The sequence below is a fragment of the Varroa destructor genome, unplaced genomic scaffold, assembly GCF_002443255.2.
Source record: "Varroa destructor unplaced genomic scaffold, Vdes_3.0 BEIS01000004.1, whole genome shotgun sequence".
In the NCBI taxonomy this organism is placed as follows: Eukaryota; Metazoa; Arthropoda; class Arachnida; order Mesostigmata; family Varroidae; genus Varroa; species Varroa destructor.
Window position 1 is genome coordinate 43575703 of NW_019211457.1, and position 13294 is coordinate 43588996.

General features: G+C 43.5%; 1 protein-coding gene across 29 annotated transcripts in view; it reads right to left on the bottom strand.

Moving 5' to 3' along the window:
- mAChR-A (muscarinic Acetylcholine Receptor, A-type) overlaps positions 1-13294 on the bottom strand; it is a 272404-nt gene that overhangs the window by 236091 nt on the left and 23019 nt on the right. For 2 of the 29 annotated variants that reach the window (XM_022805455.2, XM_086986707.1), the window contains exon 1: positions 5286-7979. The exons of 26 other annotated variants lie outside the window; for them this stretch is intronic. The gene's annotated coding sequence lies outside the window, so the exon portion shown is untranslated. Of the gene's footprint in view, positions 1-5285; positions 7980-13294 lie in introns of those variants that run through there. One more of the 29 variants, XM_086986708.1, reaches the window with a different exon arrangement.

Genomic DNA, 13294 nt, shown 5'->3' on the forward strand with positions numbered 1-13294 from the left:
AATGATTCTTGCTTTCTCTGTCCATTCTAGACACGAAGCTATTCTGCCACCTAGCTCGTATGTACGTCGTCCCATTTTTCTATGTGTTTCTCCTGTTGATACCATTGACGCATCTTTTGGAGTTGATAATAGCTTTCTCTTACCGCAGCTGTTTAGTTTGCAGGCGTCTGACGCTGAGTCAAGTTAAAACCTTCAAATTTTCGTCTTTGAAGAGAGTTGGTTGGTTGACTGGGGAAGACTGAGTGCAAGCTTTGAGTCTATGCTGCCTTTGTTTTGAGGCAACCTTCGCTGTGCATTAGCGACCCCTTTGTAGTACGGACAACTACCTCGCGGTCCACCTGCTTCCGTCCACCGCTTTCGTACCGTTAATGCCACCTCCATGCCCGGCAGAGAACAGATGAACGTTGCAACGACTAAGTTTTCCCAGGCGCTGTGTTGCCACTGGTCTTCTACCTCAATGACTTGACCTGCACAGCGTCTGTAGACACAAAAAAAGAGAAAGAGACTTTCGAGATCACGACCTAACCGGTCCCCAACAAATGAGCTTATATACAGGCGACTTGTCAGGGCAACACGTGAGGTACGGGAAACGTGAAGTCGTCTCCTTAAGCATCGCTAGCAAATGCCTGAGTAATTTTGTAAGAATTCTTTCGTTTTCATGAACTATGCGAATCTGCAGAAAGCACAGATAAAGAGGAGGACCAAGAAAAAAAATGGGGCAAGCTTGATTTTTTCAATGATAACCGTTCATTACGCATAATGTCACGATGAACAATTAAATTTTAGTTGCCTTGAGGAAATTGTTACACGCGGAATATCAAATGGGATCAGTGCGTCTGTGGTAGGATACATGACTCCTCTAAATTGAAATTTCTTTTGGCAGTTTACAGAATTTGTTTGTATTTCGGTTTTTGTGATAAAAAATAAGTTTCATGTTTGATATACCAAAAATACATATATTTGCCGAATATGTCTCAGTTTCCATTGGCCTTCATATTAATCTTTGCCGAACAATTGAGTGGTGGATTCTAAGGTGAGCAGCAAGGCGGAAACTCGAAGTCGGAATTCGGAATTATCCTGGCACATTATGGAAGACATACACACCACATATAAGCGCCGTATTACATTTTAAATATATTTTATCAGACTCTAACCTTTGCACTCAAGTAGGTATTGATAATTTACCACAATGATGATTGGAATATCTGTCAATCTCACAAAAAGTAAAGCTTAAAGATCTACCATTTTAATTCACAACTTTTAAGCAAGGGTTTTTATCAGGTGGAAAGTACTTTTTGTTCCCTGTAGCAGCTCTTCTAGTCATACTCGCAATACACAGCGGGTCCTAGATAGAACTTCTCATTATCACCTTCGCCTTCCTGCGTCATCGTTGCAATAACGTATCTTTGGCCCTTTTTTCTGTCATATCGTTAAACCGCAAAATGTCGTTACAACAAGGCGACGTTAACTTCAAATAAACGAAACCGTCGGGACCAACTCTGTGCCTGCCCTGTTTCTTTCTCCGAATAGCGAAAATATTCAAAAAGGGATTGATTGAGTGGTCGAGTTCGGGCGGGTCGGACGGATCGATGTGGCTGTGCTGATGTTCACGAAGAGAAGGGGGTTCGTTCAACGTTGCTAAACAAAGCTTCGGCGCTTCTCGTCGCTATTACCTCTGCCCATCGGCTCGAACGATTTTGCCGAGTTCGTGTATCATCGTCAAAGTATCTGAGCAGTGCCAAGTCCCTGTCGACCGCAGCTCGGAGTTACCCCTGGCCGGCCGTTTCGCGTTAGTTATTAGCTAGAAACTCGCTGCCGTCAAGCACAGCGAACGTCACTAGCAATGGAAACGGCAGCCTCGCCAGAAAAATCCCAGTAAGGTGAAGTAAGTTGAGTGATAGGGGTGATGAGCAAAAACCGAAGAGTAAGATTAAAAAAACTCAAAGAGAACTTAAGCCTCAAGCCAGTATTCCCCGATTTTCCCTACACACACGTGCGCATTTTCAGTAATAATCTTGCTGCAGTTTCGTACCTGTTTTACGACCACATATACCGTATAATAAGATTAGCCGTTAAAGAAAAGAGTTCTTTGAAGAAGAGAAAGTTATCTTCCTTGAAAGCAATATAGAGACAAATGAGGATAAGATGACCTCGCACTCTTCTTATTAAGCAAAGAAAAAAAGTTCCTACCTATTTCGCGATGACAAGCAGCTATGTACGATACATAAATATATTTACACCGTGACCGCTACCATTACAGATGATCGCTAGTATGTTCAAAGGTGCGACGCAGAAACGCATAAAGCTTCTGACAAAAGCCATGGAGCAAAGTGCGCAATTTATCCATCTCACATAGCATTACTAACAGCATTAACAATGGTAAGCGATGTAGACGACAGCTAACAAACTTACAATGCCATTGTTCGGACATTAAAGAGAGAGGAAATGGATGCGTCATAGATGGTGCTGAATAGCGTGGTTTACACAAGAGATTTTTCGCTATGAAAAATTTTCAGTCATCTTTTTGAAGTATTATCTTCTTGCCTGGTATAGCGCAAAACTGTAACAAATGACCAATACAATGGGGAAGTACAATGATTTCAGACGGACATTTGAGGCTTAACGGCCGTACCCGACGACGATTGGATTCGGTTGCATTCATGGTGGTCATGTGGTAACGGCAATACTGCAAACGCAATCCAGATAAACTCATTCGACCTGAGCCGTCTAGCGTGGAAGAAAAGTACACATCCGACAGCTCCAGCGTCTGACGTGGTTGGGGACAGTCGGAGTAGCAGTCTGAACGCCCCAAAAGTTTCTGGCTAAACAAGAATGCAGGGGGCAACGTGGGTACAGAAGGAGATTGTCCCTACCCAGAAACAGTTCTGGGATTCGCTGCAGGCCGTTGGTCTGTGTGCGATTTTGTCCTGTCAGAACGCCAGCCAGAGTGGTAGTGATAATGGTACGCAGGCCTTCGAAGGACATGTTACGGGTGAGAGAGGACGTGCTATCCGCCTCCCAGGGAAGTAAAAGACGTAGGCAGCACGTTAGAGAGCAGGCCTCGAAACTTGTTGTGTAATTACAACTTTGGCGTTTTCGTGGGATAGGTTTGAGGATTGGGGGAAGCCACAGAAAAGCAGCCAGCCGTAAGGCAGCGAGCCGTTTTTATTCTCCCTTTCCTGCCCATCCTAGAAAAGTCCAGGCTGCCCTTAAAACTGAAACAATCGAAAAAAGAGTTCTGTTCTCTAGTTTGCCAACGCCATGCACAGAACTCCGTTGTTGACAACATTATTATCCTCCAATCAGTTCTGTGCCTAAATTTACTCAGGCGTTTCTGCTTTTTACTTTTTCGCCTACGTTACTCCATATACTAAATAAGCGTCACAGGAAGACATCGTGAGAAAGTGTAATATAGTGCTTCAAGTCGTGTAGCATTGGTGCCTTGTTAGGAGTAACATAAAAAAGCTTGATGCATTTTTAAAGTACATAATGTTTAGCAGACTCTAGGGGTTTTAAGGCGCCCTAATGAATCACTAGGTAATCACTAGATCTTCTATGGAGAAACTGTCGTGAAAAAAATTCAACTAACCTAGCGGCCAGGATGACAATAGACAACCTTTGAATAATCGGATTATTACAAAACGCAGTATTTAAAAAAAAATCATAGCGACTAGTTAGAGCACCCTAGAGCAGTTAGTTCTTTATTACATTTGTTACAGGTTTGAACACTCATTTCATTAAACTATTGCAGTAGGACCATCACAGAGCAATTTTGTTGGGGTTATAGGGCGCTCCTCTAGATAACTACGGTAGGTAAACTTCATGTACTGCATATGGTTGGCTTGCTCATAGCTAACTTTGAGACAAACTTTCTAATATTTTTCAAGAACTTGGATCGCCTGATAATTAAGTGGGATGGCTGTCTGACGATTAACACGTTACTGCCGACTAAAACATATTTTACACTCGGCCGTTATTCCTGTGATTGTTATAGTCGCCGGCGACGGTAGCGGACGGCAAATTTGCTGCGTACGCGCTGCGGGCGTCGTGTTTGCCACCGATTGTATGTTGGGACGTAGTTGCATCTTTCTTTGTCTCTCCTCGTCTGGTTAACGACTACAGCAAATAGATGCCCTTCTCGGCTGCTGCTGCTGCCGCTAGTCAGCTGTAGCCAGCTTGTCGGCGACGTGTAGCGAGCAGCGAACAGCTAGCCCAGATTCACGATCCCATACGACTATCCCATCGTCGTCCTATGCACCAGCTACACCCCTTTGCTTACCCCGCAAACTCCTGTAGCCCCTCATTTTGCCACTCGCTTCCGTAACTATTCTCCCAGCTGGCTGATCTCCCCTCTAAAATTAGCTCAAGAGCCACGGACTGGTAAGCAAGCAGGAGCTCGCTAACGGCCGGTTCGTTCGTTGCCACGCCGACTGAGTGGCTCGCCTAGCCGGCCTTTTACGCTGGGTGGCTTTCTATCGCCATGTCTCTTTCTCTCGCTTCTTCGCACTTGCGTTCTAGCGCTACATTTCTAAACACTTTCTATCGTAACCAGAAATCCCTGCGCTCGTCGCAAAGCCTTGTTTTCGTAGTTACCACCACTTGGTCCGCCTTTCTCAGGACCACCAACAGGAACAGGAGCAGCAGTCACGGTGGCGGCCGCAACACCTCCTCCGCCGTCTGATTCTGGCTCTCCACACTACTCAGACTCATCGGCACGCAGCGCCGCTGTAGGCTCTGCAAATACCGCTATTACAAGAGCAATGGGTGGTGCCTCTAGGAATGAGGTAGTAGCTTACTTGCACACATTATCTTACCTTCATAGACTCACCAGCATACATATAAATTGCCCGCCAGCCAGCTTTATACCAACTGCTGCTGAGTTATAAAGAGGTAAACATAGATGGCTACAGGGCTGAGGGGGCTGAGCCGTGGGTTTAGCATAGGAGTAACGTGTATTGAAGTGGGCCTTGCCGCCCCAGTCGACCCACAAGTAGGAGAGGCGCAAGCTCATGGATAAGAGTGGAAGAAGGTCATGGAGACTGTGCGTGTTTGTGTGTATCTGTGCTTACTTTTGCATTTGTATACACAAGAGTTCGTGTGTGCCTACCGAAGGGTGCCGTGCCACCATGAAAAAGAAGGATATCTCAGATAGTGCTGTGCTCTTTGGGAATGAACGGGTACGACTGGGGAGGGGAATAACTGGCATTCGCGGTAAGGAACATAACAGGGCAAGACAAGCAGGGTCGGGACGGAACGGGAACAAATGCTCTCGTGTTGGTGCATACCTAAATATGGAAACATCGCCGTGCGCCACAAGCGGGTCCCCTTCTTACGTCGTATCCAGCCCCGACGAGCGCTGCTCAGGAGGCGTTGTAGCGGTCAGTAACCATGGTGGCCACAACTGGTTTGTGCCAACGGTAGCTGCTCTTTTTGCTGTTGCTAGTTGTGAGGGTGAAGATAATGGTCGTCTTTGTCCTAAGCCGGCTGCTGATGCCGTTCGAGGTGAAGCTAATCTGCCGGCGGGGCAAAAAGACGCTTCGGGCCCTGCTTCGCGGCCCAAGAACCGTGGTATTTGCAGTATTAGCAGGGTCGGTTGGGCTTCTATCCTGGCGGTTGCTGTTGTAACAAGTTGTTGTAGCAGTAGTAGAAACTGGGGATGTTGGTAGTATCAATAATGATAATAACGGTCCATATAAATGAGACACAAATTCCATCGGTGGTGTTAATTGCTGCTGATCTCTGGCAGAATATATATCGGTTTATATAACAAACGTAGAAAAGGGAAGAGGAAAGAGAAAAACGCTTCAAAACAGCGAGGTTACCGGCGACTCGCCTCTGGTCTTCACAGCCACAAGCAAAAACGACAATAGCGATTTTTTTCCTGACGCCGCCTGAATTACTTTTAACTGTAATCTTCTTGTTCTTCTTTTAATGTCTTCAGAAACAAACACAAGTTATTAGTGACCTCAATTGAACCAATGGTAGTGATTGTAACAATAAAACGACTTTCACGATAGGAACGCTTCGTTGCTATTGCTCCTTGATAATTAGATGAACAATAAGTAAGCTACGGACATATACAGGCTCACCACCAAAAATAGGTGTAGTGAGCATCTGTATGTGGCACATTTGCTGGTGCCAATTCTCGTTGCGAAAATTAGATAATTCGCTGACTTAGTCTGAGTCTGCCTTCGTGCGGATAGAGGTCGTCGATAACGAAAGCTGTTCGGTGATGACCAATCGAGTACGATGAACAAATCCACTTCCGACAAATAACACGTATCTTTCTTAAAAACACTTATTTATTTATTTTCTCTGCTTCTTTCTATATTAGACACACACAAACGCAGGCACGCACTAGGATAGATTATCACGATTCACGAATACATCACGACGAAGACTTCAGAAGGCCCAAAACAATAATGCACTCCACGCGACATGTCAACAGCGTTTCAAGCGGTTGGGTGCCTACCGTGCACAAAAGCTATGAAATGCAACAAATCATTGATTTTTCAGGCTTCCTGTTGTCTCGGTTCGCTTCTTTTATGGTTTTTCTGATTATTGGTTCCTTGCCGAGTGCTACCTTGAAAATACGCCTGCATTTTCGTTCTAACCTCTCACTTCTTTTTTTGTATGAAACTTGTCTAGCCTCTGATTGAATTTTCGCGGATCTTCTGATTGTATGGTTACTGTTGCTCTCTTCATTAGCTCTTCATAATCTTCTGCTGGTGGCTGTCCGTTGTTGCAAAATCTCGCGCTCATCGTTTTTGTTACTGTTGTTAGCCTCCTTGTTTTTTCGTAACTTTTTTCTCGATTCAACTTAATTTCGTTTTTCCCGCTGTTCTGTTCGACGGAAACTTAAGGTTGTTGTTGCTGCTGCTGTTATGACTGCAACTACTGTTACCGTCATATATCTCCACAATGATACGTTTGCAACTCAACAAAGTTTTGTTGAAGACCTTCTTCAGTGATTCTGTTGCACAAATGTGACCGGCATCCGTCACAACAGCGGAATTTGATTTTGTGACGATGTTGTAATAGGTTAAATGACGAGCGATTAGGGGGAACCTAATTTGTTATGGTCGTTTTTCGATTCGATTCGGCTGTTAATGATAATCGGCAGGGCTTCAAATGCCGGCTTGCTTTCACGCTTGCCGCTAGGGTAGTTGTTTGTTGGCGTAGCTTGTCTGTCTGCTTACGCGTGTGTGTGTGTGTGTTTGTGTGTGTATCTGATGTCTGTGGTTGTGCTTTCTTATGGAAGACTGACCACGACCTTCCTGTTCGGACAGCTAGGAGCGGCGGCCCATGCCGGCCTCGTCGTTGGAGCCTCTCTGGCCCTGCCCTCTCCTCGAGCCTTTATAGATGCTGTAAAACGGCTGCCTTTCCACAAGCGCGTCACCAATGCCTGGGGTGCAGTTCTGTACCGCCTCCACCGGGCCCTCTTACCCCAGTGAGAGAGGGTAGATAATGCTTTCCTCCTCTTTTAGTTCGCCTCATTCCATCGCAGCACCGAACGTAGTTGGCACTACTGGAAGCTGCAGTAGAAGCTGGAATTGCCGCTTGCCGGTAGTAGTGTCGCTAGATGTGGAAGAAAGTGGCTTTAATTTAACTGTAACATGGACAGTAAGAAGGAGAGCTCACATGAGCGGCGAAAATAGCAGCGCCCGCCGCGACATCTTGGGCACCGCGTAATTTCCAATGTACTTATACGTCAGGTAACACAAGGTTAAACTTGCTTGTGATAGGGTTCTATGTGGTGTGGGTAGAAGTACTAGGCAAGTAGGAACGAATACCGAGCAAGTTTTTGTCGCAAAAGCGAAGGAAAAATGTCTACAAACAGCAACTACATCGCCTCTTACAACCTGGACTACTCTTTACTAGGCACTAGCCCATATTCTCCCTTTCCCTGCAGTAGCTGCTTCACCTGCAGCTTCCCGTCTGAATTTCCCTGCTAGGTCTTGATTGCCAGACAAGTAGTATAGCGACAAGCCCAAGTTTCGGCTGAAAAAGCTTAAGTACTTACACCAGGTGACGCGACCTACCGATCAACCTACGGCAGGTCAAAGTGCCGTAGTCTAATGGGCAGATGCAACTCTCGTGGATGACAAACGATATGTACGACAAACGAGACGCGCTGGCATTCCTGATAGTCGTGTTGACCTGTGCGACAGAGTTTCATCGTCGCTTTTCTTTCGTTCATCGCCTCATACGCACCAATTCCTGTTCATGCTAAAATAGCATTCTTTGTTGCATTTGCTGCAGATGCTGATACGGCACCACGACCAGAAAAGTCCTTCCCTTTATTTTCTCTACAGCCATTTTTAACAGAGACACCACCTAGTATCATTTTGGGAGAGGAAAGAATGATAAAAATGGAGGTAACTATTTACTAAAACGGGAACATAATATGTCATCACCCTGCTTGCCTCTCAGCAGGTCTCTCTATTTCGGGGCAGCGTAAAGCAGCTTACTACCTTGAAGCTGTTTGCAGTGGCAGAGCGTAACCAGTGATTTTCTATCCGGAAAGAGGATGTCCTTCACGACAATCATCGTCATAATAATAGTAGCGCTTACATTTGAATGATCCCCGTTTCGTACAGGACTCACCAAGACTTATTTTACTGTTCTAATGTCGATAGGAAAGCCGTCATCACTCCTAAAGTTGCTGGGAAATTCGTGTGTATATAGCGGCGAGCGCAAAAGTGGATGAAGAAAAAAAATCAGGTTGAGCCCGTTCCCTGACCAGATATTTCGCACAAATCTCTCCACATAAATGATCGGTAACCGGCTTGTATTCCTGAGCTAGGCTTGCAAGGTCAGAAGTGGTAAAAATATATTGGTAATGCTTTACCACTTGTTATTAAAGATGTTAGTCATGTGTTTTATTAAAAAAATGAACTTTTCCAATGACTGGAATCAAACACAATTGTTCGAGATTTCTAGCTACGTTTAATGCTTTTACAATTTCTCGATAGTGTAGCAAGGAACGTATAGATATATATTCAGTATCAATGAAGCACAAGTATATAGGGTGTTTCAAAATATGAGATTAATTTTTAAGTCCAATGAAGGCAACATTTTTCCAACACAATCGAGTACCTGTTTAATAAACGTGTTTAAAAAATAACTCTTCAGATATTACTAAAGACTTACTTACATTAGCAATGAGAATACATGGGCGGTCAAAAACCGATCACTTCGTTAGCTATATTTTTGTCGATAGCAGAACAATTGCTGGAAATCCGGATCATTAACTACAGTAGACGATTGACACTGGCAAAGAAGTGTGGCCTCGTTTATAAATACTGCTGTTCGGTGTTCCTGTTAGTTACCTTATTTGCTACTGTTAGTTTTTTTTTTTTATCTGGTATTGGCTTGATCGTAACAGGAAAACATCTTCTATCGGCCCCATTTGAGTTTATCATTCGGACACTATTGGGCACGTTAAACAAACACAACCATTTTCGGTTATAATAAATAACAGCTGTAAGAGGTCGCTCGTCGTCTCTACCGCCCGCATTTTCTCTCCGTTATAATTCTGCTTCACAGAGGAAAAACAAATATCGGTTTCGTCAACGATTGAAACTTCAATCAGATATTAACGAAATGTACTTTTGTTTTATTTCATTATGTCTAACGGTTTCAAAGTTTGCCATATCGAAATTAAATGGCAAAGCGAAAAACAAGAGTAAAAATCTCTCTAGGAAACGTTTCTTAACCTCCATCAAAGATTGTACAAAACAATAACTTCTGCCTATGCTAATTTTATCACTGTACTCGTAGATGATTCATTATGGATTCGAACTTCCGGCAGGTTGCTGCGTTATGCTATCATCCTCTTCTGTTTTTTTTTTAAATCCTTTACGCCAGTTGAAAACTCACTGTGCCCTCGTGATGCCACTCAGACTGGGTCTAAATCTGAATGATATCTATATTCATATATGTATCCGGGTTAATTTATTATGAAAAACCCAGTGGAAGGCTGGCTAGAAATATTAGCAAAGTAGTTAGCTTGACAAAGGCGTCTTTATCTGGTTCGTAGAGCAGATCATTTGAAAATATGTATAACCCCCTACAATGAAACGGCTTCTGGGAGGTGGAGCCGGTCCACCAAGAAGATCCGCTCTTGAATATTCTCTACTTAATTATCAGACAAACAAACAAACAAACAAAGTCATGGGCTAAACGTTGACTATTTTAATATTCACTTCGTAAAAACAGGATCGCTTTAAAATCCAACTCGCCTTGGTATCGCCCTACAATGTGCTAGAGCCATTCACCTATTTATTATTAATATCTAGCGGCAACAAATCAAATCTCTGACTGGTTTAATTAAAGGGAGCCGCGAAATTTTTTACAAGGAAATCCACGAGCTGCCTGATTAATGGAAAAATATTACAGATGATAACGCTTATTTGATTGATTGAGATCTTAACCCTATTTTAGAAAATAAAATTTAACATTGCTCAATAAGGCATATTCGTGCACCTAATAGTGGTCACCCAAAAACGGTACCATATTGGATCTCTCACAATAATTTAAATTGCAATGGTGCTCTTAAATAAATAAGGATTCACAAGGAAAAAAAATGTAAGATTTGTAATCGTGTCAAAGAAACAATACGTTAAGCCTTGTATACACTTGAAATAAATAATCCTTTACAAATGCCATGTTCATATAATTAATCAACGTCCGCTTATAGTGGCCTAAAATATCAGAACGGAACCTTGTTTGGTAATTTAATTAATTTCAATTTTATAAACTGGAAACGAAAAGCGGGAAGACAAACGTGCACACAAAGTATTTGGCAGGCAATGAAAGGTGACAAAAAGAAAAGAAGGGAAAAAGCCGTCAGATTGCAGGTCCGAGCCTTCTCGAAAAAAAATATCTATTTTAATTTTTTGGCTGCCCTTGGCAGTCCTATACTATAATAAAAGGCCAAAAACAGCAAATTCTTCAGCGCAGTTCAAAGCGTCCCAATCTGCCAGATCGGTTTTAGTGAAACTTTTAGACCGTAGTGATCTTTTAAAGCAAAGTAATTAGAATTATTTGAAAAAAACATATTTACAATGATGTTGAAAATAATCGTGATGGCTTACTTATTAGTTACTATTATCGGTTAGTTAGACAAAAGTACCTCAAATTTAAGCAAATAAACCTTACTCTTCAAATACGTTTACTATGTACAAATGTGCTCAGAAAGGAGTGGAAATATATAGTTTCGATTTAGGTTCATACCTACCTATTTCAATATATAAAATTAATCGTCACAGGTACTTATCAGGACAGAGCTGCTAATAAAATACCAAACACTACGGACAGACAATAACAGTACAAAAAAAAGATGCAAAATAATAAGCCTTACTCGTTAGGCGGTGACAGGACAGAAATTATGAAAAGGACAACGCACTTGATCGTCGTATTGCAGCTTCGCGAAACAACTCTTCTCTAGCCGACTGCACTACGTATAAGGTTCTTCTGTGATCTCAATCCTGGCACCCTTCCAAAGGTATCAGATTGTAGTGAAATTCCCCTTTCCCACGCTGCGGGGAAAAGAGCGCTGCGCGTGATATCGTATCCCTTTACGCAAACATCTCCGAGAAGCAGTTTATGGGGGCCGAGAAGCTAATTGAATGTGCAGTTAAACTGCCGTAGTAAGTGACTTCTGTCCTGACGCTCTGTATCGATGATCAAACAGGTCCCCAGTCGTACCTCAGCCATAAGCCTGAAGGCCGTCTAAAGCCCTTTGGGAAATGCTGCAAGTACAGGTGGACTACGGAGTATGCTTCCAGAGAGGATGGAAAAACTGCATTGTAAATTGGAGATTTTTAACCAGACGCTGCGCATAGGTTTCGCTATTTATCATGTCAAATACAGGGAAAACTCCAGGGGTGCGTTTAAGGAGCTTGTCTACATCTAGGCGTTGGAACCGAGCTTGGCGTTCGCGCAGGTGCAACTTCTACTGTCATCGCTATCTACGAATCGGTATGTTGCGAGCTCTGAATGTCTGAAGGGTAATATTTTCACCCTTAAACTTTAGCGTATTTCTGGTTACATTCGTCGCAAATATATCAACAATCAATCTTCCCACCGCAGCGCCGAAAGAGGGGACTTCGGTACAATGCTACATATTTCAACAAAATTTCGCAGCGCAATAACTACTGCAAGGTTAACAAGAAGGTCTTCTCAAACGAGCATCTCAAATGCGCCGTTTCTTTATACCATGTTAAGCGGCACCATTTGGTGTTTATGTACACGCACACATTCAGCCCAGTGGAGAAATGCTATTTTGTTAATGGTACTTGAGGGAAAGAGCAGCCTAATTGCGCCGTCGTCACGGCGGACAATAGCCAAGAAAAGCATTTTCTATAAGCTGCTGTCCGGCATGCTGATTAAGAGAATGAATGGGCAGTAAGAGAATGTACGCGCCCTCTCAACGGAGCAACATGGGTTTCGGAGAGAACGCTTCACACGAACGATGCGTAATATCCTGATGGGTGACCTAAAGAGAGAACACTAGCCACGCTTCATTCGCTATACGCAGTGCTCGTTGACCTTAATCGCAGCCCTCGACTTGGCGCCTAGACACAAGATTATGCTTACGCTGGATGAGATGGGCATCTCAACCTTCTTGCTGAGCTTCTAAAACAACCATTTGGGACGGAGTGGCCGAATTCCCGCCCTCTACGCAGGCAACCGGCCTAATTCAGAAGGATAATTTAAGCCTACTCCAATTTTCTATCGAGCTGAAAGCCTTCCTGATAAAATAAGATGGCCAAAGGAAATCAGTCGAAGTCCTCTTGTATGCAGATGACTTAGTGATATACGAGTGAAACGTGTTCCAAATGCAGCAAGCTCTAGCCCGGCTTCACGCGGCAGTCACAGGTTTGGAACTTACCGTATCCTGATCAAGGTGGAAACCACGAAGTTTAAAAGGGAAAGCTGGATATCGGCCACTGACATCTTGTACTTCGACAAAGTATCTTTTGCCTCTGTAAGCGGGCTTCTGCACTTCAGGCTACCTTTCGATCAAAGTTACCCGGCAAAAGTTTCACTGCGCACATCATTTGGCAACCGCTTTGAACTTGTTCGACCTCAAAGCAGCTTTGATCGCGACGTATGAAATACGCCTCCTGAAGGAAAATCTTACACTGAAACACCTCGAGGAATTAGATCGCGTTAAAGCCATCCTCCTCAAAAACACTGGTACTACACAGCGACCCAAAACCGCCTAGCGTATTTCTTACCACGGTTGTCCGAAGATTTACCTTATTATTTTAAGCTACTACCGACG